Source organism: Schistocerca piceifrons, chromosome 8 (genome assembly GCF_021461385.2).
Source record: "Schistocerca piceifrons isolate TAMUIC-IGC-003096 chromosome 8, iqSchPice1.1, whole genome shotgun sequence".
In the NCBI taxonomy this organism is placed as follows: domain Eukaryota; kingdom Metazoa; phylum Arthropoda; class Insecta; order Orthoptera; family Acrididae; genus Schistocerca; species Schistocerca piceifrons.
The window spans coordinates 184729855-184753663 of NC_060145.1; positions in this window are offsets into that span (position 1 = coordinate 184729855).

The following is a 23809-nucleotide window of genomic DNA, read 5'->3' on the forward strand; positions in this document are numbered from 1 at the left end:
TCCTCCCTTTTTTTATATTCCTATTAACTTCCATATTCAGGGATGCTGCAACGGCCTTATGATCACTGATTCCCTGTTCTGTACATACAGATTCGAAAAGTTCGGGTCTGTTTGTTATCAGTAGGTCCATGATGTTACCTCCACGAGTCGGTTCTCTGTTTAATTGCTCGAGGTAATTTTCGGATAGTGCACTCAGTATAATGTCACTCGATGCTCTGTCCCTACCACCCGTCCTAAACATCTGAGTGTCACAGTCTATATCTGGTAAATTGAAATCTCCACCTAAGACTATAACATGCTGAGAAAAATTATGTGAAATGTATTCCAAATTTTCTCTCAGTTGTTCTGCCACTAATGCTGCTGAGTCGGGAGGTCGATAAAAGGAGCCAATTATTAACCTAGCTCGGTTGTTGAGTGTAACCTCCACCCATAATAATTCACAGGAACTATCCACTTCTACTTCACTACAGGATAAACTACTACTAACAGCGACGAACACTCCACCATGCAATCTATCCTTTCTAAACACCGTCTGTACCTTTGCAAAAATTTCGGCAGAATTTATCTCTGGCTTCAGCCAGTTTTCTGTACCTGTAATGATTTCGGCTTCGGTGCTTTCTATCAGCGCTTGAAGTTCCCGTACTTTACCAACGCAGCTTCGACAGTTTACAATTACAATACCGATTGCTGCTTGGTCCCCGCATGTCCTGACTTTGTCCCGCACCCGTTGAGGCTGTTGCCCTTTCTGTACTTGCCCAAGGCCATCTAACCTAAAAAACCGCCCAGCCCACGCCACACAACCCCTGCTACCCGTGTAGCCGCATGTTCCGTGTAGTTACTCATTGTTGCGCCAATTTCTTTCGTCTATTACGTTAACGGCAAATTCTTTGCTGTAAAATAAGTGCTTGTTGTTGTTGTTGTTGTTGTTGTGGTCTTCAGTCCTGAGACTGGTTTGATGAAGCTCTCCATGCTACTCTGTCCTGTGCAAGCTTCTTCATCTCCCAGTACCTACTGCAGCCTACATCCTTCTGAATCTGCTAAGTGTATTCATCTCTTAGTCTCCCTCTACGAGTTTTACCGTCCACGCTGCCCTCCTGTACTAAACTGGTGATCCCTTGATGCCTCAGAACATGTCCTACCAACCGATCCTTTCTTCTAGTCAAGTTGTGCCACAAACTCCTCCCCAATTCTATTCAATACCTCCTCAATAATTATGTAATCTACCCATCTAATCTTCAGCATCCTTCTGTAGCATCACATTTCGAAAGCTTCTATTCTCTTCTTGTCTAAACTATTTATCGTCCATGTTTCACTTCGATACATGGCTACACTCCATAGTAAGTGCATGATAACAGTTTTTCATCGAGTATTCACATGTTAAGGACGCAATGACGATCAGCCGGAATGCAACTGAAAAATTGCCAAAAACATTAAAATGATGGTTCAAATGGCTCTGAGCACTATGGGACTTAACATTTGTGGTCATCAGTCCCCTAGAACTTAAAACTACTTAAACCCAACTAACCTAAGGACATCACACACATCCATGCCCGAGGCAGGATTCGAACCTGCGACCGTAGCGGTCACGCAGTTCCAGACTGAAGCGCCTAGAACCGCAGGCCACACCGGCAGGCAAACATTAAAATGAAAAATGATATGTCTCGGTGCCGTGTCTGGCCCTGAACTCATACTGGTATTCTCAAGGACATTTTCCCCCCTCGTTATTTTCTTATCTGCACTGTTTTCCGTCCTGCTTTTCTACGCCGATTACAATTTTATCATGGCCTATAAAAGTGTTTGAGGTCACTAACTACTAACGCTGGGGTCCCCTATTCGATTCCCAGAGACTAGTAAGTACTATTGTGGGATGGTAATGTGCAGAATGGTTTTCGGTTATCGAACTGGGAATCCCTGCACTAGTAGTCTGTGACACTAACTCCGTTACCAGACCTTGATGTAGTTGCAAAGGGAACACCAAGGAAAGGAAAAAGAGGAAAGAGAGGGAAAACCACCACACGGGAACAGTCATATGACATTCCCAATCAGATTCGTGAGAGCAGACTAGTAGTTGCTTAAATAAACATACAATGTTATTGGGGTCTACAGGTACGTCAAATCGAGAGACTGATGTCAGACAGAGGTGTTCTCGTGATTGTTCATTTGTCATACATTTCAAAGTTTGCCGAAACTGCAGGTGTCAGTCATTTTGTCACTAAAATTGTACTCGCAAAGTTACAGTCGTTCCACTATTTCCGCAAAAGGCATCACTCCGATTCAGATGACGGTGGATCATGAGACACGCATTTTTCCTCGTTTCCTTATGTCACTGCTGGTTAATAGTAGAATGGCTGTTTTTAATAAGCCAAGGCGCTTAGGATCTCCCAGTTATGTAAAAATTAGCAAGTATTTCATTATTTTAGAATTGCCGAAAGGTTATTAAAACGCCCAAGAAAATAATGAAAACATACGCATTTTTTCTTAATATATTTAAAGCGAACTATAGGAGGGTACTAATGGAGTAACCTACATTTATTAGGTCCTTTTCCTGCAATATTTGTTCATTCATATTTACGTATTTGTCGGTTAATATTGATCAAAACGTCACCAAATGACATGATAAGTGACATAGCCTTTTCTTCTATGTTCGACTATGTCTTTAGGTACCTCAGAGCGTAAACGAACACAGCTGGTAATCTCGTTTCGAGAGATATGCTACACTCTCGTTTCCTGTGCAGAGGGAACCAGCAAAAGAGCATTTCTAAGTAGGTGAATTAGGCAACTCCCACTGGCGCCAGTTGCATCATTGTGTGTTCTCTAGCCACGCCACATGTCGCAGCTGCTTCCCATAACGGCATAACCCATTTCGCCTCGGTCGGTTACTCATTTCTCGTCCTTGTGCTAGGACCACTGTGCTGGACCAGGTTGACGGGAGTATCTGCAGTGTTTGGATGGAGTCGATTTCGAGATGAATTCGAGAACAGTATCTTGGTGGCAGTATTTTTGCTCGGAATCCACGTAAATATCAGGAGCTTTGCGAACATGGAAAAATCCTGTTTCAGTCTTTACCAGTCACATGAAGTAGCTATTTTTTATGAATTACTATGTATTTTTTTTGTCATTATTCCTTTTTGTCCGTGTCCGCGAAAAAATTATAAGAGATACATAACTGAAAGTAAAACAAATATAACGGAATATAGTCGAAGTAAATCAGGCGTTTCTGAGGAAATTAGACTAGAAAATAGGACAGTAAAGGTGGTAGATGAATTTTGTTATTTGGGCTGCAAAGAAACTGATGTTGACAGAAGCAGGAAAGATTTGAAATGCAGCCTGTAATAGCAAGAAAAGTACTTCTGAAAATAAGGAATTTGTTAACAGCTAATATAAATTTAAGTATGCTATTTTAAACTGCGGGCTACCAAGGTCAAAATTCCACGTTTTGTACGGAATGATTCGCTCTGGCTGTAAAATATTTCTGTTCAATGTCACGACCGCTTTCTCGTCAATTGAAAACGCATCCTCAGGTGATAGAGATTCTTTTTAACAACTCGTAGTGAAAAGGTAACAGCTACTCCGTAGTTATCTTTCCACTATGAGTCGATAAACAGAATCTGTTACCTACGAATGTGTCTTCCACATCGAACACACGTATTTTACAGATACTGAGGATCATTTCAGTCAAAACAAATTTAAGTGTTGCGAATTCTTTTCAGAATCCATTTCTCTGGCGTACAGTCTTGTATGCAACTGAAACGTACACGATAGGCAATTCGGAAAAGAAGCATAAGCTTTTGATACATGGTGATACAAGATGAACTTTAGACGGGTGAATCGAATAATAAATGTGATGATACTGATGGGAACTGGGGGAAAGAGAGAATCTGTCGCACCACTTGACTAAAAGAAGGGGTCGGCTGATACGACACATCTGCGGCATCACGAAATTGTTAATTTGGTAACGGAATGATGTCTGGTGCAAATTATATATGGGGATCACAGTTTGGGTACTGTAAGGAGTTTAAAATGGATGTATACTAGGTGACAAAAGGCACGGGATTTCTCCTAAAATCGTGTCGGACATCCTTTTGCCCGGACTAGTGTAGCAACTCGACGAGGCATGGACTCCACAAGTCGTAGGAACTCCCCTGTTGAAATATTGAGCCATTCTGCCTCTCTAGCCGTCCACAATTGCGAAAGTGTTGCCGGTGCAGGATGTTGTGCACGAACTGACCTCTCGATTATGTCCCATCAATGTTCGATTGGATTCATGTCGGGTGACCTGGGCGGCCAAATCACACGCTCGAATCCTCCAGAATGTTCTTCAAACCAATCATCAAGAAATCTGACGTGACATCGTTGTTTTAGATCATTAAGGACATGAACGGCTGCAAATGGTGTCCAAGTGGCTGAACATAACCATTTCCAGTCAGTAATCGGTTCAGCTGGACCAGAGGACACAGTCCATTCCATGTGAACACAGCCCACACCAGTATGCAGACACCACCACAGTCGAAGTCTATCACCAGCTTTTTATTTATTTATTTTTTTATGAGTCATCAGCCGTCTGACTGGTTTGACGCAAGGAATTCGTATACTTTGCCAACTTACCTTATCAGTTCACGTAATTTTCAACATTCGTCTCTGGCACCACATCTCAAGTGCTTCGATTCTCTTCTGTTCCGGTTTTCGCACAGTTCATATTTCGCTACCACGCAACGCTGTGCTCCAGACGTACATTCTCAGAAATACCTTCCTCAAATTAAAACCTATGTTTGATACCAGTAAACCTCTCTTAGCCAGGAATGCACTTTTTGACGGTGCTGGTCTGCTTTGACATCCCGCTTGCTCCGTCCGTCATTGGTTATTTTGCTGCCTAGGTAGCCGAATTCCTTAAATTCACCAATTTCGTGACCACCAATCCTGATGAAAAGTTCCTCGCTGACCCCATTTCCGCTGCTTCTCATTACTTTCATCTTTCAGCTCTTACCAACTGAAACAGGAACTCATCTGAATAGGCTACCGTTTTGCCAGTTGTCTTGGGTCTAACCGATACGGTCACACGCCCGGGAGACACCCTGCAGGCGATGTCAGCAAACGCTCTCTCGTCAACTGTCGGCTGCCATAGCCCTTTAACGCCTTATTTCACCGCAATGTCCTAATGGATACGTTCATCGTACGTCGCTCATTGATTTCTACGGTCATTTCACGCAGGGTTGCTTGTGTTTTAGCACTGAGAGGTCTACGCCAACGCCGCTGCTCACGGCCGATATGTGAAGGCCGTCGGCAACCGCGTTGTCTATGGTCAGAGGTAATGCCCCAAATTTGGTATTCTCGGTACACTCTTGACACTGTGGATCTGGAAATGTTGAATCCTCTAACTATTTCCGAAAGGGATTGTCCAATGCGTCGTGCGGCAATAATCACGTCGGAACCTTTTCATATGAAGCACTTGAGTACAAATGACAGATCTGTCAATGCAGTGCCGTTTTATACCGTGTGTACGCGACACTACCACCATCTCTGTATGCTCATCTCTCTATCCCCTGACTTTCATCACCTTAGTGCAGATTGTGGTAGTTACACAGAGATGAAGAGGCTTCCACTGGATAGACTACTGTGGACAGTTGAATCAAAACATTTGTGTTGTTCTTAAACTGCAATACCATGACATATCCAATATCCTTGTGAAAGTGATCTATGGATGAATAAAAATAACTACTACTACTACTACTACTACTACTACTACTAAAGACCGTCACCACCAACAACAAAAGAAACAATAAAAAAAGAATTTCATATCCCAGTACTCCGCAGTTACGTGGTCACTAACACAAAATGTTGCTGGGCCAGCTTCGAGTACCACTACGTCGTCATACGCTATGATGCTTTTATTTCACTGTTTAACAACTACGTAAGTGTAGGATACGAGAGAACGTCTGTAGCAGAGCGCAGACCTCTCGAGGGAACTGCATGTGGGCACACTTGTCTGCAACTACGGGCGCGGTGCACTAAGTGGAACACAACTCCGACCTACGCTCGCGAACACATCCCTCGAGTGTTACACACAGTAAACCTCGCAGCGCTACTTCTTTTCCTTTTTGTTTCCTGTTGCCCGTGTTGGGCCCGACGCTTCCGAGGAATTCCGCTCGGCGTGTGGCTGCGAGCGCAGAGCTGTTAAACGGACGCCGGCGGATGTTTGAACAGATATTTGGACTGCTGGGACCCAGGCTATTTATTTTAAGGAAAGCCGATTTTCTTAGAATTCTTCCCAGTGGTTAATATTAGCTCGGAGCCAGTGCGCGTGTACAAAAAAGGTTTACAGTCCTCTCTTTTGCTCCTTTTCCTCCGCCACCTCGCGCTTGTGTGTGTGTGTGTGTGTGTGTGTGTGTGTGTGTGTGTATGCGCGCGCGGCGAGGGTTCGAATCATGTCCGACAGGGTGACTTCAGAGGCCCTGATAACTCCACAATGTCTGTCTCTGTCTGCAAAATGCGACAGACGACCCCTCACTGCGGTTTATGGTCGTTTTTATTGCTGTGGCATCATAAAACAGTATCTCGCAGTTTTTGTCATACTTGCGCCACAAGAGAGCATTCAGCTACAAGATTATTATTCGCCTTCCGAACGACTGTCATTGTACGAGATGAATAGTAATATCTAAAATCGACGCTTGATCATAAGTAACCAAAGTATCCAACAAACAAGTTGATGAATTTTAGATTCCATAATCCCCCCCTCCCCTCTCTCTCTCTCTCTCTCTCTCTCTCTCTCACACACACACACACACACACACACACACACACACACACACACACACACAATTTTACCACCAATCGTCAACGTAAGACATCGCAGAAACAGTCAGCAACTGTTAAAACAACAATAACTATGTAGCTGTAACAGCGTGTAGCAGCGTTACTGGCTAAAATTATTTAATGTATTTGCAAGATATTTACAACGCTGCAAGCCCACGACAAAAAAAATGCATTGTAATCAGTACAAGGTGCAAATTTGTAACAAGGAGCATTAGAGCAACTTGAAACGTAACTATGCAACAAATGAGAGCGTGGGTTACACGAACACAGTCTGAACCTGTAGATACATTATTACATTTACGTAGGACCGAAAGTCTTCGGGTAAGTTTTCCTTCTTTCACATTGAAGGCAGTTACGACAGAATTTTTTAATTTATTAAAAATCACGTAAGCTCTACAAGTCTCTAAAAATACTGATGAACTTCCGTAACAGTTAAGACATAAGGAGCAACATTTCCGCACACAGTAGGTCAACGTTTCAACGTTTTCTCCCTCCACTTCCAGTGCCACCCGAGGCATCTTACTATTGATAGTATTCCTTTTTTGATCATTTGTAGTTGTTAATTGTCTTCTACTACTCTGGATTAACAACGATCATCGTTTAAACATTGAGACAAGTTTCAAGCTTCAGTCAAGTGGCTCGATGTACACACCTCTTAAATACGTTCAACAAAACTGTTCAAAAGATGTTCAAATGTGTGTGAAATCTTATGGGACTTAACTGCTAAGGTCATCAGTCCCTACGCTTACACACTACTTAACCTAAATTATCTTAAGCACAAACACACACACCCATGCCCGAGAGAGGACTCTAACCTCTGCCGGGACCAGCCGCACAGTCCATGACTGCAGCACCTGAGACCGCTCGGCTAATCCCCCGTGGCCACAAAACTGTTACTGGTACCTGTTACGTAACATATAACACTTGCGAACAGTGTTACAGAGGTTCAAAATGTAAATATCGCTCTTCTTGATAAAAAAAATATGTTATTTATACCAGCCGATGTTATCACAGGTATCCAGAAAAAAAGCCAAAGCTTGCACTGGCAAACGTCAAACTAATAGTACACTACATATTATTTCAGCAGAAAATAACCAGCATAACATGTCCAAGATATATATGACGTATAGCAAGTAAAGTTAACAGCACTAATTTTGTTTACCATCAACTTCGCACATAATGGTCAATGACATAAAAAATAGACTTAATTCGGCATTGGCCACTTCCCTCGACATAGTGAATTTGTTAGTATCACATAGTTGTGTAGATGTCAAGCACCTAATTTACGTAACTATTAATATATGGAGTAACATTGAAATCTGAATAACAGAGGGAAATTGCTAACAATGTATTGTAATCATCTGCAAGGTAGTGTGAAGAGGAATGTAAAGATTAAAATGCACCAGTCATTTAAGAAACGGCGAAGAGTGTGAAACAGATAGTGTAGGGAAGAGGCAGTTTAGGCGTCGGGCAGTAGTCGAGACATAGTAGGCATAACATAATAAACAAGAGAGAGTAGGTAAAAGGCAGAATGGAAGAGGGAATACAAAACGGGGCAGTGAGGAAAGACGAGTTGGGAATGAAGAGCAGAGGAGCACAAGTGTGGAAAGACGAGCAGGAAAGAGCCAATAAAGAGAAACCACAGGGAAGAGGCAATATGGAAGAGGTAGTAGGAAAGGGAGCATTAAGGAAAGACGAGTAGCGAAGGAGGAGCTGGAAAGGGTCAATAACGAAGAGGGAGTAGTTAAGGAGCAGTATGAAAAGGGAGGGGGGTGGTAGGAAAGGGGGAGTAGGAATGAGATGAAGAGAGAGTTGGGAAGAGGCAGTAGGGGAGAATCAGTGGGGGAGGGACAATAAAGGGGAGAGAGAGTAGGGACAAGGTAGAATGGAAAGGGACAGCACAGAAGGGGGCAGTAGAGGAGGGACAGTAGCCAGAGTAAGGTAAATCAGGAGTGGAACATAGAATAAATGAGGAAAAAATATTTGTGTATGCAGTAAGATGATCGAGATATTGACTGTTGTAGGCAAGACGAGAAGAAGAAACTAGTGCAGGATAGAAATTGTTCGACAACGGCCGAAGTTGGATCTCTGGTATATAATGTTTGATAGAACCAAGAACACAGCGACCAATATTGCATGTTTGAGGATTAGCGCTGGTATATATGACATTTAAATTACTGAGAAGGTGTGAAAGACCCGAAACCTGTACATGAGACACGTCAGAGTACTTAAAAGCTGCCCAGATAAGCAGTGCATTGTTATCGGACATCCAGAAGTTGTCTAAGGACTCGGTGATAGCTGCACCCAAAGCCGTGCAAGACAGGTTAACTGGCGGAGCTAGCAGCCAGACGCAGCTGCAGCGGACACCTATAGACGTCGCTGGTGGCCAGCTGTCCAGCTGTCCAGCCGGCTATTGATCGCCGGCGCCCTCCCGTGGCGAGGATATTATCGTCCCTCCGTTTCCGGCCAGATCTCTCTTCTCGGCGTCCCCCCTTCCACCATCAACCAGGAGCGACAGACCTCTTGGGAATGGGCCGCAAGGTAGCGCCAGTCGGCAATACTTCACTGGCAATATGGAAGACGCCAAAGACGTCAGGGGGATCGTGGAGCAACGACGCTCCAATAAAGATGGAGAATGAGGACTCCTTACTGAGGAGCGGCATTCCAACTGATCAGAGAACTAACACGTCAACCAACAAATATTGCCACTGTGTAAACTACGTGACAAGTCACACCTACACTCTGAAAAGCGAGAGATTATCAAAGGATTGACTCGGCAGAACTAGAAAGAAGAAGAGTCATCGAGCAATGGTACCGAGTTGAGAGACTACGGTACGGTTGTCAAACCGGGAGGAATATGTGCTTCTGAGACTGATTACGAACAGGTGGGGAGTAGACGACACATTAGTCAAACGAGAATGCTGCATATTAAGGAAAATTTTAGCCAACAGATGGGTTAATGGGGCTAAATTTTTGAATCACATGAGGAACTGTACAGTCGACAAAAGTCATGGCCTAGCGATATGCACATATACAAGTGGCTGTAGTATCACGTATACAAGCTACAACAGGGTACTGCATTGGCGGAGCTGTCATTTGTACTCAAGTGGTTCACACGACGGAAATTAACAGATTACGAACGCGAAATAGTAGTTGGAGATAGATGCATGGGACATTCGATTTCGGAAATCGTTAGGGAATTCAGTACTGCCAGATCCACAGCGTCAAGAGTGTGTCGGGAATACCAAATTTCAGGCATTACCTTCCACCACGGTCAACGCAGTGGCCGACGTCCTTCACTTAACGATCGAGAGTAGCGGCGTTTGCATAGGGTTGTCAGCGCCAGCAGCCAAGCAACACTGCATGAAATAAACAAACATCAATGTGGGACTTACGACGAGCCGGCCGTTGTGGCCGACCGGTTCTAGGCGCTTCAGTCCGGAACCGCGCTGCTGCTACGGTCGCAGATTCGAATCCTGCCTCGGACATGGATGGGTGTGATGTCCTTAGGTTAGTTAGGTTTAAGTAGTTCTAAGTTGTAGGGGACTGATGACCTCAGATGTTAAGTCCCATAGTGCTTAGAGCCATTTAAACCATTTGAAGTTACGACGAACATATCCGTTAGGACAGTGCAGCGAAATTTGGGGTTAATGGTCTACGTTAACAGATAACCGACGCGAGTGCCTTTGCTAACAACACGATATCGCCTGCAGCGCCTCTCCTGGGCTCGTAGGCATGTCGGTTGGACCCAGACGAATGGAAAACTATTGCCTAGTCAGATGAGGCCCTATTTTAATTGGTAAGAGCTGATGGCAGGGTTCGAGTGTAGCGCAAACCCTACGAAGCCATGGACGCAAGTTGTCAAAAAGTCACTGTGCAAGCTGCTGGTGGCTCCATAAGGGTGTGGTCCGTGTTTAAATGGAATGGACTGGATCCTATCGTCCAAGTGAACCGACTGACTCTGAGAAGCTCATCTGCAGAAACCGGCAAGCTTTTAGGAAACAGCGGCCATCCGAGACACAGCTGGTCCTCTTTGTGCATGATATACAACAGGCTCTAGATACCGGCTCCCAGGTTGATGCCATATTCCTCGACCGAAAGGCTTTCGACTCAGTTGCGCACTGTCGCTTGTTCCAAAAAGTACGCGCTTACGGCCTATTAGATGACCCATGCGGTTGTATAGATACACTCCTGGAAATTGAAATAAGAACACCGTGAATTCATTGTCCCAGGAAGGGGAAACTTTATTGACACATTCCTGGGGTCAGATACATCACATGATCACACTGACAGAACCACAGGCACATAGACACAGGCAACAGAGCATGCACAATGGCGGCACTAGTACAGTGTATATCTACCTTTCGCAGCAATGCAGGCTGCTATTCTCCCATGGAGACGATCGTAGAGATGCTGGATGTAGTCCTGTGGAACGGCTTGCCATGCCATTTCCACCTGGCGCCTCAGTTGGACCAGCGTTCGTGCTGGACGTGCAGACCGCGTGAGACGACGCTTCATCCAGTCCCAAACATGCTCAATGGGGGACAGATCCGGAGATCTTGCTGGCCAGGGTAGTTGACTTACACCTTCTAGAGCACGTTGGGTGGCACGTGATACATGCGGACGTGCATTGTCCTGTTGGAACAGCAAGTTCCCTTGCCGGTCTAGGAATGGTAGAACGATGGGTTCGATGACGGTTTGGATGTACCGTGCACTATTCAGTGTCCCCTCGACGATCACCAGTGGTGTACGGCCAGTGTAGGAGATCGCTCCCCACACCATGATGCCGGGTGTTGGCCCTGTGTGCCTCGGTCGTATGCAGTCCTGATTGTGGCGCTCACCTGCACGGCGCCAAACACGCATACGACCATCATTGGCACCAAGGCAGAAGCGACTCTCATCGCTGAAAACGACACGTCTCCATTCGTCCCTCCATTCACGCCTGTCGCGACACCACTGGAGGCGGGCTACACGATGTTGGGGCGTGAGCGGAAGACGGTCTAACGGTGTGCGGGACCGTAGCCCAGCTTCATGGAGACGGTTGCGAATGGTCCTCGCCGATACCCCAGGAGCAACAGTGTCCCTAATTTGCTGGGAAGTGGCGGTGCGGTCCCCTACGGCACTGCGTAGGATCCTACGGTCTTGGCGTGCATCCGTGCGTCGCTGCGGTCCGGTCCTAGGTCGACGGGCACGTGCACCTTCCGCCGACCACTAGCGACAACATCGATGTACTGTGGAGACCTCACGCCCCACGTGTTGAGCAATTCGGGGGTACGTCCACCCGGCCTCCTGCATGCCCACTATACGCCCTCGCTCAAAGTCCGTCAGCTGCACATACGGTTCACGTCCACGCTGTCGCGGCGTGCTACCAGTGTTAAAGACTGCGATAGAGCTCCGTATGCCACGGCAAACTGGCTGACACTGACGGCGGCGGTGCACAAATGCTGCGCAGCTAGCGCCATTCGACGGCCAACACCGCGATTCCTGGTGTGTCCGCTGTGCCGTGCGTGTGATCATTGCTTGTACAGCCCTCTCGCAGTGTCCGGAGCAAGTATGGTGGGTCTGACACACCGGTGTCAATGTGTTCTTTTTTCCATTTCCAGGAGTGTAGTTTTCTAACAGACAGGGAGCAGTATGCCGTCCTGAACCGGGTGACTTCAACAGAATCAAGCGTAACGTCAGGTGTGTCCAAGGACAGTGTAATGGGTCCTCTGCTTTTTACGATTTACGTAAACGATCTGGTTGATGGTATTGACAGCGGCATTAGACTGTGACGATGATGCCGTTGTCTACAGAAAAGCAGTATCACACGAAAGTTGTGAACAAATCAATGAGAATTTGCAGAAAATAAATGCGTGGTGTAATGACTGGCAGCTATCTCTCAATAATAGTAACTTTAACCTACTGCATGTAACAAGGCGAGTACAAAATAAGTGCCCAGTCTTTGGAAGTGGTAACATCTGTCAAGTATCTGTGTGTGACTATTCGAAATGACCTCAAATGGAATGATCAGATTACACAAGTAACGGGAAAGGCGAATTCTAGAATGCGGTTTATTGGTAGAATCCTGAAGCGATGCAGTCCTTCAACAAAGGAAATTGCTTACAATACGTTACTTCGTCCAGTATTGGAGTATTGTCCGTCTGTATGGGACCCTTACCAGTTGGGTCTGGTTCAAGAGATTGAGAAGGTCCAAAGAAGAGCGGCAATGGTACATTTAGCCATCGAGAGAGCGTTACAAATCTCATAGAAAGTTTGATGTGGGACACATTTGCAGGTAGACGGCGCTCTAAGCGGCAGGGGCTGCTCACTAAATTCCGAAATCATATCTTCGCCGAGGATGTAGAGCATATACTATTACCACCAACTTTCAGATCACCCAATGATCACCATTCACAGATAAGGGAAATTAGAGCTCGCACTGAGGCGTTCAGACAGTCGTTTTTCCCTCACACGATCCGCGAGTGGAACAGACGGGGGGAAATATGACTTTGGCGCGAATTGTGCCCTCCGCCACACACTGCTTGGTGGCTAGCGCAGTATATATGTAGATTTAGACTGTTGACTCTATAAACGGTTACGTTCGGCAACTTGGAGACCATTAGCAAGCAGTCATGGACTTCATGTCCCCAAACAACGATGGAATTTTTATGGATGACAATGCGTCATATCGGCGGGCCATAGTTGCTCGCGATCGGTTTAACGAACATTCTGAACAATTCGAGCGAATGATGTGGCCACCCCAAGATCTCCATAAATGAATCCCATCGAACACTTATAGAACATAATCGAGAATTTGTCCACAAAATCCTGCACCGGTAACATTTTTGCAATTATTAACGGCTATAGAGGCAGCATGGATCAACGTTTTAGCACGGGACTTCCAACGGCTTGTTGAGTCCATACCGCGTCGAGCTGCTGCACTACGAGAGGCAAAAGAAGGTGCTACACGATACCACGAGGTATCCTGTTACTTTTGTCTCCCCAGTGTAGAACCAGTACTATCATCGATTAAAACGAAAAGTCTGTTATTCTGTGGGCACATCATCAGAATGTCCGATGATTTTGTAACAAAGGAAACCTAGACTTTCGTAACAGCAAGTGGGCGGGTTCCATTAAGGTGGTAAAAATCTTAAAGAAATCTGTGTCCCAGAGGGCAGAATCGTGGATAGGAGTGTCTGTATACAAATATTGAAAATCTATGTGCGTTTTAAGCTAGGAGGAGAACTCGAAATACGAAGCTGCTCAATTCCATACCGCAAGGCCTTGCAGATTACGCGGTAGTGCCCCCCCCCCCCACCCCCTCCCTCTCCCACATGCCCGACGCGGAAGGATACGCACCGCTGTCTTGGGTACGAATTATATGGCACTATTATCGGTCCGGCGTTTCCGAGGTAGGAGCGCGGTCAGGTTGGAGGTATCAGCAGACTTGGTGGAAATCAATCATGATACTCAGGTACATTCCGCTACTGGTGACTAGTTACAGCTGTGGCTGGTGGCAACGCTACTTCCTAGAGAGGCTGAGGGCAATGATGTCGTGTCAGTTGGTACAGTGATATTATCATTTGTTATTTTAACTGTGTTCGAATGTCAACTGCTAATATTTTGGGAGGGATTATTTCTTGCTCAGTGTAATTTGTAATGACTGCTTTGGTAAAATGTCGATCATAGACAGGCGTTGGGCGAAAATATGAAAACAGTGCAAGAAAAGGAAGCTTGAACATAACTGCAGGTGATAGCCAAGCCTGCAGTTTGCGCTGCTGTATTTGGCCACGAACGGCTGCTGTGAAATGTTCCCAATAAGTTGCTGGACTGGTTTCGAGAGTACGAGGATGAATTGTCGCATCTCACCTGTCAACCACAGTCTCCACATGTCAGTACTATTGAGCCTTTCTGATCTATTTTGGAGTGAGTAGTGCGCGATCGCTATCCATCATCATCGTTAAGTCAATAATTTAACTTACCACTATTTAGCAGGAAGATTAGTGTAAGATTCCCTTGACAACTATACAGGACTTGCATTTACGTATTCCGAGACGACTGAAGATCTTGATTGCCAACGGTTTTCCTGTACCACATTAGGCATGCTAATGTGTTGTGTTTTCAACGCTTGTATATTTTTGTCCATTCCCTGCACATATCGATAATAGTTGCTTGTATTAATTACCTTTCATATATGCAATATTGTCGGACCAGTTTCGAGCATTATCGGCCATTAACGGCGGCTAGACCATACCCGTTTGTAGTCAATGTATATGAAAACGCAAAATTAACGAGGCGATTACATGAGACACTAAAGGCAAACTACACTCCTGGAAATGGAAAAAAGAACACATTGACACCGGTGTGTCAGACCCACCATACTTGCTCCGGACACTGCGAGAGGGCTGTACAAGCAATGATCACAGGCACGGCACAGCGGACACACCAGGAACCGCGGTGTTGGCCGTCGAATGGCGCTAGCTGCGCAGCATTTGTGCACCGCCGCCGTCAGTGTCAGCCAGTTTGCCGTGGCATACGGAGCTCCATCGCAGTCTTTAACACTGGTAGCATGCCGCGACAGCGTGGACGTGAACCGTATGTGCAGTTGACGGACTTTGAGCGAGGGCGTATAGTGGGCATGCGGGAGGCCGGGTGGACGTACCGCCGAATTGCTCAACACGTGGGGCGTGAGGTCTCCACAGTACATCGATGTTGTCGCCAGTGGTCGGCGGAAGGTGCACGTGCCCGTCGACCTGGGACCGGACCGCAGCGACGCACGGATGCACGCCAAGACCGTAGGATCCTACGCAGTGCCGTAGGGGACCGCACCGCCACTTCCCAGCAAATTAGGGACACTGTTGCTCCTGGGGTATCGGCGAGGACCATTCGCAACCGTCTCCATGAAGCTGGGCTACGGTCCCGCACACCGTTAGGCCGTCTTCCGCTCACGCCCCAACATCGTGCAGCCCGCCTCCAGTGGTGTCGCGACAGGCGTGAATGGAGGGACGAATGGAGACGTGTCGTCTTCAGCGATGAGAGTCGCTTCTGCCTTGGTGCCAATGATGGTCGTATGCGTGTTTGGCGCCGTGCGGGTGAGCGCCACAATCAGGACTGCGTACGACCGAGGCACACAGGGCCAACACCCGGCATCATGGTGTGGGGAGCGATCTCCTACACTGGCCGTACACCACTGGTGATCGTCGAGGGGACACTGAATAGTGCACGGTACATCCAAACCGTCATCGAACCCATCGTTCTACCATTCCTAGACCGGCAAGGGAACTTGCTGTTCCAACAGGACAATGCACGTCCGCATGTATCCCGTGCCACCCAACGTGCTCTAGAAGGTGTAAGTCAACTACCCTGGCCAGCAAGATCTCCGGATCTGTCCCCCATTGAGCATGTTTGGGACTGGATGAAGCGTCGTCTCACGCGGTCTGCACGTCCAGCACGAACGCTGGTCCAACTGAGGCGCCAGGTGGAAATGGCATGGCAAGCCGTTCCACAGGACTACATCCAGCATCTCTACGATCGTCTCCATGGGAGAATAGCAGCCTGCATTGCTGCGAAAGGTGGATATACACTGTACTAGTGCCGACATTGTGCATGCTCTGTTGCCTGTGTCTATGTGCCTGTGGTTCTGTCAGTGTGATCATGTGATGTATCTGACCCCAGGAATGTGTCAATAAAGTTTCCCCTTCCTGGGACAATGAATTCACGGTGTTCTTATTTCAATTTACAGGAGTGTAGTTGTTTGTTTGTGGAGCGAATAACTGATGGGGGGCGAATCAGGGAAGATATAAAATACAGACTGGTAATGGCAAGAAATGAATTTCTTATCAGAGAATTATATTAACATCGAATGCAAATTTAAGTGTTAGTAAGTTTCTTCGGAAGGAGTGTACACTTGTACGGATGATGAAACATGGAAGACGAACAGTGCGGAGCAGGAGAGGATATAAGCTTTTGAAATGTAGTGCTCCGGAGGAGTACTGCAGATCAGATGGGTAGATTAGGTACTCATGAAGAGATACCGAATCGAACTGACGAGGAAAGAAATTTATGGCACTACCTGACTTAACTGTGTTTAACGGATCCTGAGGCATGAAGGAGTAGTCAGTTTGGTAAGTGGAAAGTGTAGAGGAGCAAAAGCTGTAGGCCTAACTACATCAAGCAGCAGGCAGCTCCAAGGGTAATGCAGGTTGTAGTAGTTATGTAGAGAACAACAGGCATGCGTAGGATGGCGTGGAGAGCTGCATCAAATCAGACATCAGACTGAAGACCTCAACAACAAAGATGTCTTTTATTTACGTTGAAACTCTCGTATGTCTGTATAAGTAAACAACCTGAGTAAACAGGGTGTCACAAAAGGAATGGTTCACGGATATGCCAAGAATTCATCAAAAAAAAAAAATCTGGTAAACACGTTCTCAACAATGCACACTTTAAGAGCTGTTGGCACTTGTTCATCTTCACTACTTTTAAAAACATCTTCACTGAAGAAGTGCTCATTGCCCTTCAGGTTGTTGTTGTTGTTGTGGTCTTCAGTCCTGAGAATGGTTTGATGCAGCTCTCCACGCTACTCTATCCTGTGCAAACTTCTTCATCTCCCAGTGTCTTCTGCGGCCTACATGCTTCTGAATCTGCTTAGTGTATTCATCTCTTGGTCTCTTTCTACGATTTTTTACCCTCCACTCTGCCCTCCAATACTAAATTGGCGATCCCTTGATGCCTCAGAACATGTCCTACCAACCGATCCCTTCTTCTAGTTAAGTTGTGCCACAAACTCCTCTTCTCCTCAATTCTATTCAATACCTCCTCATTAGTTATGTGATCTACCCATCTAATCTTCAGCATTCTTCTGTAGCACCACATTTCGAAAACTTCTATTCTCTTCTCGTCCAAACTACTTATCGTCCACGTTTCACTTCCATACATGGCTACACTCCATACAAATACTTTCAGAAACGACTTCCTGACACTTAAATCAATACTCGATGTTAACGAATTTCTCTTCTTCAGAAACGCTTTCCTTGCCATTGCCAGTCTACATTTTATATCCTCTACTTCGACCATCATCAGTTATTTTGCTCCCCAAATAGCAAAACTCCTTTACTACTTTAAGTGTCTCATTTCCTAATCTAATTCCCTCAGCATCACACGACTTAATTCGACTATATTCCATTATCCTCGTTTTGCTTTTGTTGATGTTCATCTTATACACTCCTTTCAAGACACTGTCCATTCCGTTCAACTGCTCTTCCAAGTCCTTTGCTGTCTCTGACAGAATTACAATGTCATCGGCGAACCTCAAAGTTTTTATTTCTTCTCCATGGATTTTAATACCTACACCGAACTTTTCTTTTGTTTCCTGTACTGCTTACTGAATATACAAATTGAATAACATCGGGGAGAGGCTACAACCCTGTCTCACTCCCTTCCCAACCACTGCTTCCCCTCCATGCCCCTCGACTCTTATAACTGCCATCTGGTTTCTGTACAAATTGTAAATAGCCTTTCGCTCCCTGTATTTTACCCCTGCCTCCTTCAGGTATGCGTTTTAAAACCTATGTTTACTAGACTTTTGTGCTTAGAATGGTCGTTCCTGTCATATCCCACAATATTGAACATTCCTCCAGGGACGTCCTGTATCTAAACATAGCGGTGACACTGCATTATGTTCCGTGGTATGATGATTACTTTGGCACATGCGAGTTGCTACAAAGTCATCAGACTGTGCATGTTACAAGTTTCCTCGAATGTAGCGTAGAAGAAGTTAAAGGCAACAGTTTGTATTGAGGTACGATACAGGTGCCGCATTTTAATCCCCACAGGGTATATATGATCTAGGTGCGTAAGATTATTGGAAATGCCCAAACTGGCAGCAAAATAAGGTATGAAAACATAAAAGAAATTTAACACATTCAGCTTTTGTCGACATTTACGTCATGAACGACCTGCACATCCTTCAAAGGTACACAACACCCAAGCATTAAAGTTTTTCATTGTGTGTGTACATTTTATTCACGTCATTTTCCGATCGAAGATTTTGTAAACGGCCACAAGTCGCACACAGCATTTTTTTATTTGCCGGTTTCACTGAAAAAGAGCACCATCAGAATATACAATGTAAAAGATAGAAACTGAGATAATACGGAAAACTTACATAAATTACATATTCTATTTCCAGTATGTACTTTGCGTAAACTGAATGCAAGTCGTCCGTATTATGTCAATTTTTATCTTTTACAGCGTATAGTTTGATGATGCTCTCGTTCGTCTGAAGAGTGAAAGCGGTATATAAGAAATAGTAAGTGCGATTTATGACTGTTTTCAAAAACAGTCTTAACAGTCGCTCCTCTTGCAGACAGTTCCTGCTCTTGCTAAATTTTGAGTCTAACCGTCATTACTTGGCGCGTAAGTTTGCTCTCTAGTTTATATTCTTCTTCTTCTTAGCTGATTCTAGGTATTCGGTTCGCGTGTGATATCTGCCTTTCGTCTATTGATATTTGTACAGCACACGTTGCTTCTGTGTTTTTCTGCATTTGCATCCTTGTTAAATTTCCTTTTCTTTTTACTCTTCGATGTTACTCAAAAGGAAGAAATGTCCCCTAGCCGTCCTCTAGTGAGATTATTTGTATGAGAGGAGCTTAGTCCTTTTATTTAACGAAAAGCTATACTCGCATTGCCGACATGGAACTGACATTACAGAGACCAAACGCAGCACTCTTCCTTGGATAAACCCTTTATTTCTCAAGTACTGGATGTCTCCTGATCGTTTAACGGCTCCTGGCGGGCTTCCGAAGTCTCTGGCGCGTTGTTTACACTGTTGCCCCGTTTTTCCCTCCTCCTCCTCCGCCTCCTACTTCTCGTTCCCAACTCCTCCAGTGCCCCGTTGCGGCAACGCATTAGATCATCGGGAGCAAACAACCTGGCGAACAAACACCATTATAGCCGACACGAAATCTGCTTTACGGGCGGGCGTGCGAACGGCAAGGCGCATACGATGCATTGCTCAGAAGAGAACGCGAGGCAGACATCATCAGGAAGAGGGGAGCACAGGGAGAGGAGGGGTGTGGGGGGAGGAGGAGAGAACTGGAGTGCAAGATATGTAGGGGGAGGAGGAGGGGGGGGGGGGGGGAACGAAAACTACGTCTGAAGCAATAAAGCACGCCTGCCGTAGTCTCCAGTTTCATACCGCTTGGAAATATGGCGCGAACGTGCACGGAATTTAAATTCGCACCCAGGACCATTTCCGACGCCTTTTCCCCCCCACACCGCCCGTCCGTCGCGCCGTCTTCCACCACTGCCTACCGCTCCTTTTTCCCCATCTCTTGGTCATATTTTCCACCACAGTTCCGCCGAAGAGATATATTAAAGCGGTCCGGCAGAGAGTGTGTGTGTGTGTGTGTGTGTGTGTGTGTGTGTGTGTGTGTGTGTGTGTGTGTGGGTGTGAGTGGGTGTGGGTGGTGTGTGAGTGTGGTGAGGGAGTGCGTGGGTGGTAGAGAGGGTGGGAGGTAGGGCGAGGCAGTGGTCCAAGACCTGATTTAACGGCGGTGCTTTGCCGAAAAATGAGGCAGCTTGCAGAAGGTAAGGCGGTTCGTGGCGAGGGAATGCTCTAGCAGGACGGGTCACCCCAGGAAAAACGCCCGCCCTGCGTCGCTCAGGAACGGCGAGTTTGTTTGCGGCGGCGCTGGCTTTGGCGGTCACGCAGCGGTCTCTGCCCGTCTTCCTCGACCACGCATGTCCGCCTGCGGGCGCCCGCGGTGCGTGGTCGCGGGAGCCCATTTGTCTTTCCGCCGCCGCCCGTGTGAAAGGCCGGCATTCTGCGTTTGCGCCACGTAGCGCCTATTTCGTCTCTTTTTTCAGCGAGCCGCTCTCGGAATTCGGTCTGTGTGGCACGAATTTGTTTAGCTTGCCCGCAGCGCTGCGGAAGACGTGCGCTTTCGCCTAGAAGGCAGACGACAATGTAAAAGTGTTGCAATTCGTTCGTGTCACGCAGCAACTCCTGTAAGCCGTTTTCGCAATAAACGTGGACGCACAACGTGATAAGCTGGTGATGTAATACATTGTTTTTTCCGTTTTTAACATTGCATTAATTTCGATGGTTCCCTTAAAGAACCTTATGAACATGAGCCAATCACAGCGTCCTTTTCCTTGTGTATTTTTTTCCCAAAACCTCTTTTTTTGCCGGTCGGAGTGGCCGAGCGGTTCTAGGCGCTACGGTCTGGAACCGAACGACCGCTACGGTCGCAGATTCGAATCCTGCCTCGGGTATGGATGTATGTGATGTCCTTAGGTTAGTTAGGTTTAGGTAGTTCTAAGTTCTAGGGGACTGATAACCTCAGAAATTAAGTCCCACAGTGCTCAGAGCCATTTGAACCTCTTTTTTTCGGCTCTTGATTTCTTCTTCAGAGATTGTCAATGACTCCAGTTCTTTTAGAGTTTCTTTCATTCAGCTGGTCTCTAATCTGCTTAGATTAACGTTCTGAGATTCTTAACCGTGTCAGGTCTTCAAAAAATCGTTCAAATGGCTCTGAGCACTATGCAACTTAACATCTGAGGTCATCAGTCCCCTAGAACTTAGAACTACTTAAACCTAACTAATCTAAGGACATCACACACATCCATGCCCGAGGCTGGATTCGAACCTGCACCCTTAGCTGTCGCGCGGTTCCAGACTGTAGCGCCTAGAACCGCTCGGCCACCAAGCCGGCTGTTAGGTTTTGTTTATTGTCTTCTTGCATTATACATTTCATCTCTTTGATCTTATTTTTTTTTTTTCGTTGACGTATTTTGTAGAATATTTTATCATTGGTCACAAAACCAGCGTAAATCATACGCTATGTAAATAAATAAATAACAGTGTTAAAAACATTTTCTGCGTTGTGTTAGAAGTACATTGCAGTCTGCATGGGCAAAGGAGCATTCTCAAGATGCACAACAAATGAGTCACTAAAAACAATGCAACCAATTATGTCCAGTCATTCCTCTTCTAAAATGACTTAGCCGAGCTGTCTAAGGCGCTGGAGTCCTGGACTGAGCGGCTGGTCCCGGCGGAAGTTCGAGTCCTCCCTCGGGCATGGGTGTGTGTTTGTCCTTAGGATAATTTAGGTTAAGTACTGTGTAAGCTTAGAGAATGATGACCTTAGCAGTTAAGTCCCATAAGATTTCACACACATTTGGACATTTTTTGAAAATGACTGGACCTACTGGATCTGTCAACAAGATACCACCCATTTAAGTTTAATGTGTTGCTATCGCGGAAAGTTTTTTGCTTCAAATGAGCATCCCTGCCATATGCCTGAATATTTACTATTCCTCTTGGGACACCCTGTATGTGATGTATGTAACATCCGCACATACAGCTAATAACCGTAGTATATGCCACAATAAAGAAACCTATAAAACTGTGAATGAATGTGTGTTACGTATTTTGATATCAAGCACGAGGACTTTTACACGCTATAAAATTTATGAAATATGAATTCGAAAAATCTTGGATTTCCTTCAGCTGAAGCATTGGATCACGGTTCTTTATCATTGAATACTGTTGCTCGTAATATTCACTACACGATAAAAGAAAGAAATTTACTTGCAGCGTGCCCGAGATCACCAGAACCGTTTTCACGGATGCTGTGCTGATGTGTTCGTGGTCCCACTTGAGTCTGCCTGAACTGGCCTGTTTTGACCCTTAGATGTGCATTGTTCGGGAGTGGTAGCCAATGGAAAGCTTAAGAATCGTGTAAGTGAAAGATGGGTGCAATCACTGCTGTGATGGATTGGCTTTGTCGATGTCTGTGATGTACAGTTCCGATGTTAAAACGCCCAACTCAAGGATCCTCGTTTGCCTGTGGCTTCAGAAGACAGTGGCACACAGGAGAAAGTTGTATGTGATGCCACAAAGTACTCGTACTATATTCACCTTCCACGCACGAAAAGCTTACTAAACTGACAGTCGTGGGAGAGTAGTCGTCACTAAGGAGAATGTAGTGAGGGTCGATACCCAACTAACCCGTGCTGGCCCTTCTGCTCAGGGTCAGTCCACTTTACTGACGTAGTTTTATCGAGACAATTTCTCAGTACAGGTGTTGTGTGTGTGAGCACCTAGAACCGCTCGGCCACAGCGGCCGGTCCACTTTATCAATGGGCTGCATATTTTGTTTTTGCTTATAACGACATACTAGGAATTTTCTCTCTTTTTGTTTGTTTTAGTAAAAATGTTGTATTTGAGAGCTAATAGTCTGACTGTAAATGTATTACTTGTGATGAAGAAAAAACAGTTGTATATGACACGTGCAGTCAAAATGTGTAAAGTCTGGGGTAATCTGTTTACAACATTTTATCATTGTAAAACAATATCCGTCTTTTGTCTGACATGCCTCACTTGTTACTTCCCTCTTCAACTTTCCTCCTTCTAGGTGCGGTCTGTTAAGATGCATGTATCACCGTAAGTTCAAAAATGTTCAAATGTTTGTGAAATCTTATGGGACATAACTGCTAAGGTCATCAGTCCCTAAGCTTACACACTATTTAACCTAAATTATGCTAAGGACGAACACACACACCCATGCCCGAGGGAGGACTGGAACCTCCGCCGGGACTACAGGTGTTGAGTGGCACATTGACCACAGACTGATCGCCTTCTTGTACACAAAAAACTCTTCCAGACACGAATTAATGACGGTAGTTTAGATACGAGCTTACATACATATCGGGGCGAGCATATCCCAAGAAACTTTAGAGTACTGTCAGACATCGTTCAAAGGTTACGCGGACGTAGTCATTGCACTGTTAAATCATCTTTCTGTTCCGAACGTAGCTGCTGTTCACCATGCTGAAGTCAGCGTAAAAAGAATAATACGAAAGGAAAACCTTCGTATAACATCTTTTACTTCTTTTATATTGATTAAAAATTTTTGTTTCTTACCTGCTTGATTCTTCGTTTGGTTAAATTGTAGTAAAAGCGTATCACTGAATGATAACTAGTTCATTTTCGTGATATTCCTGATAAAGT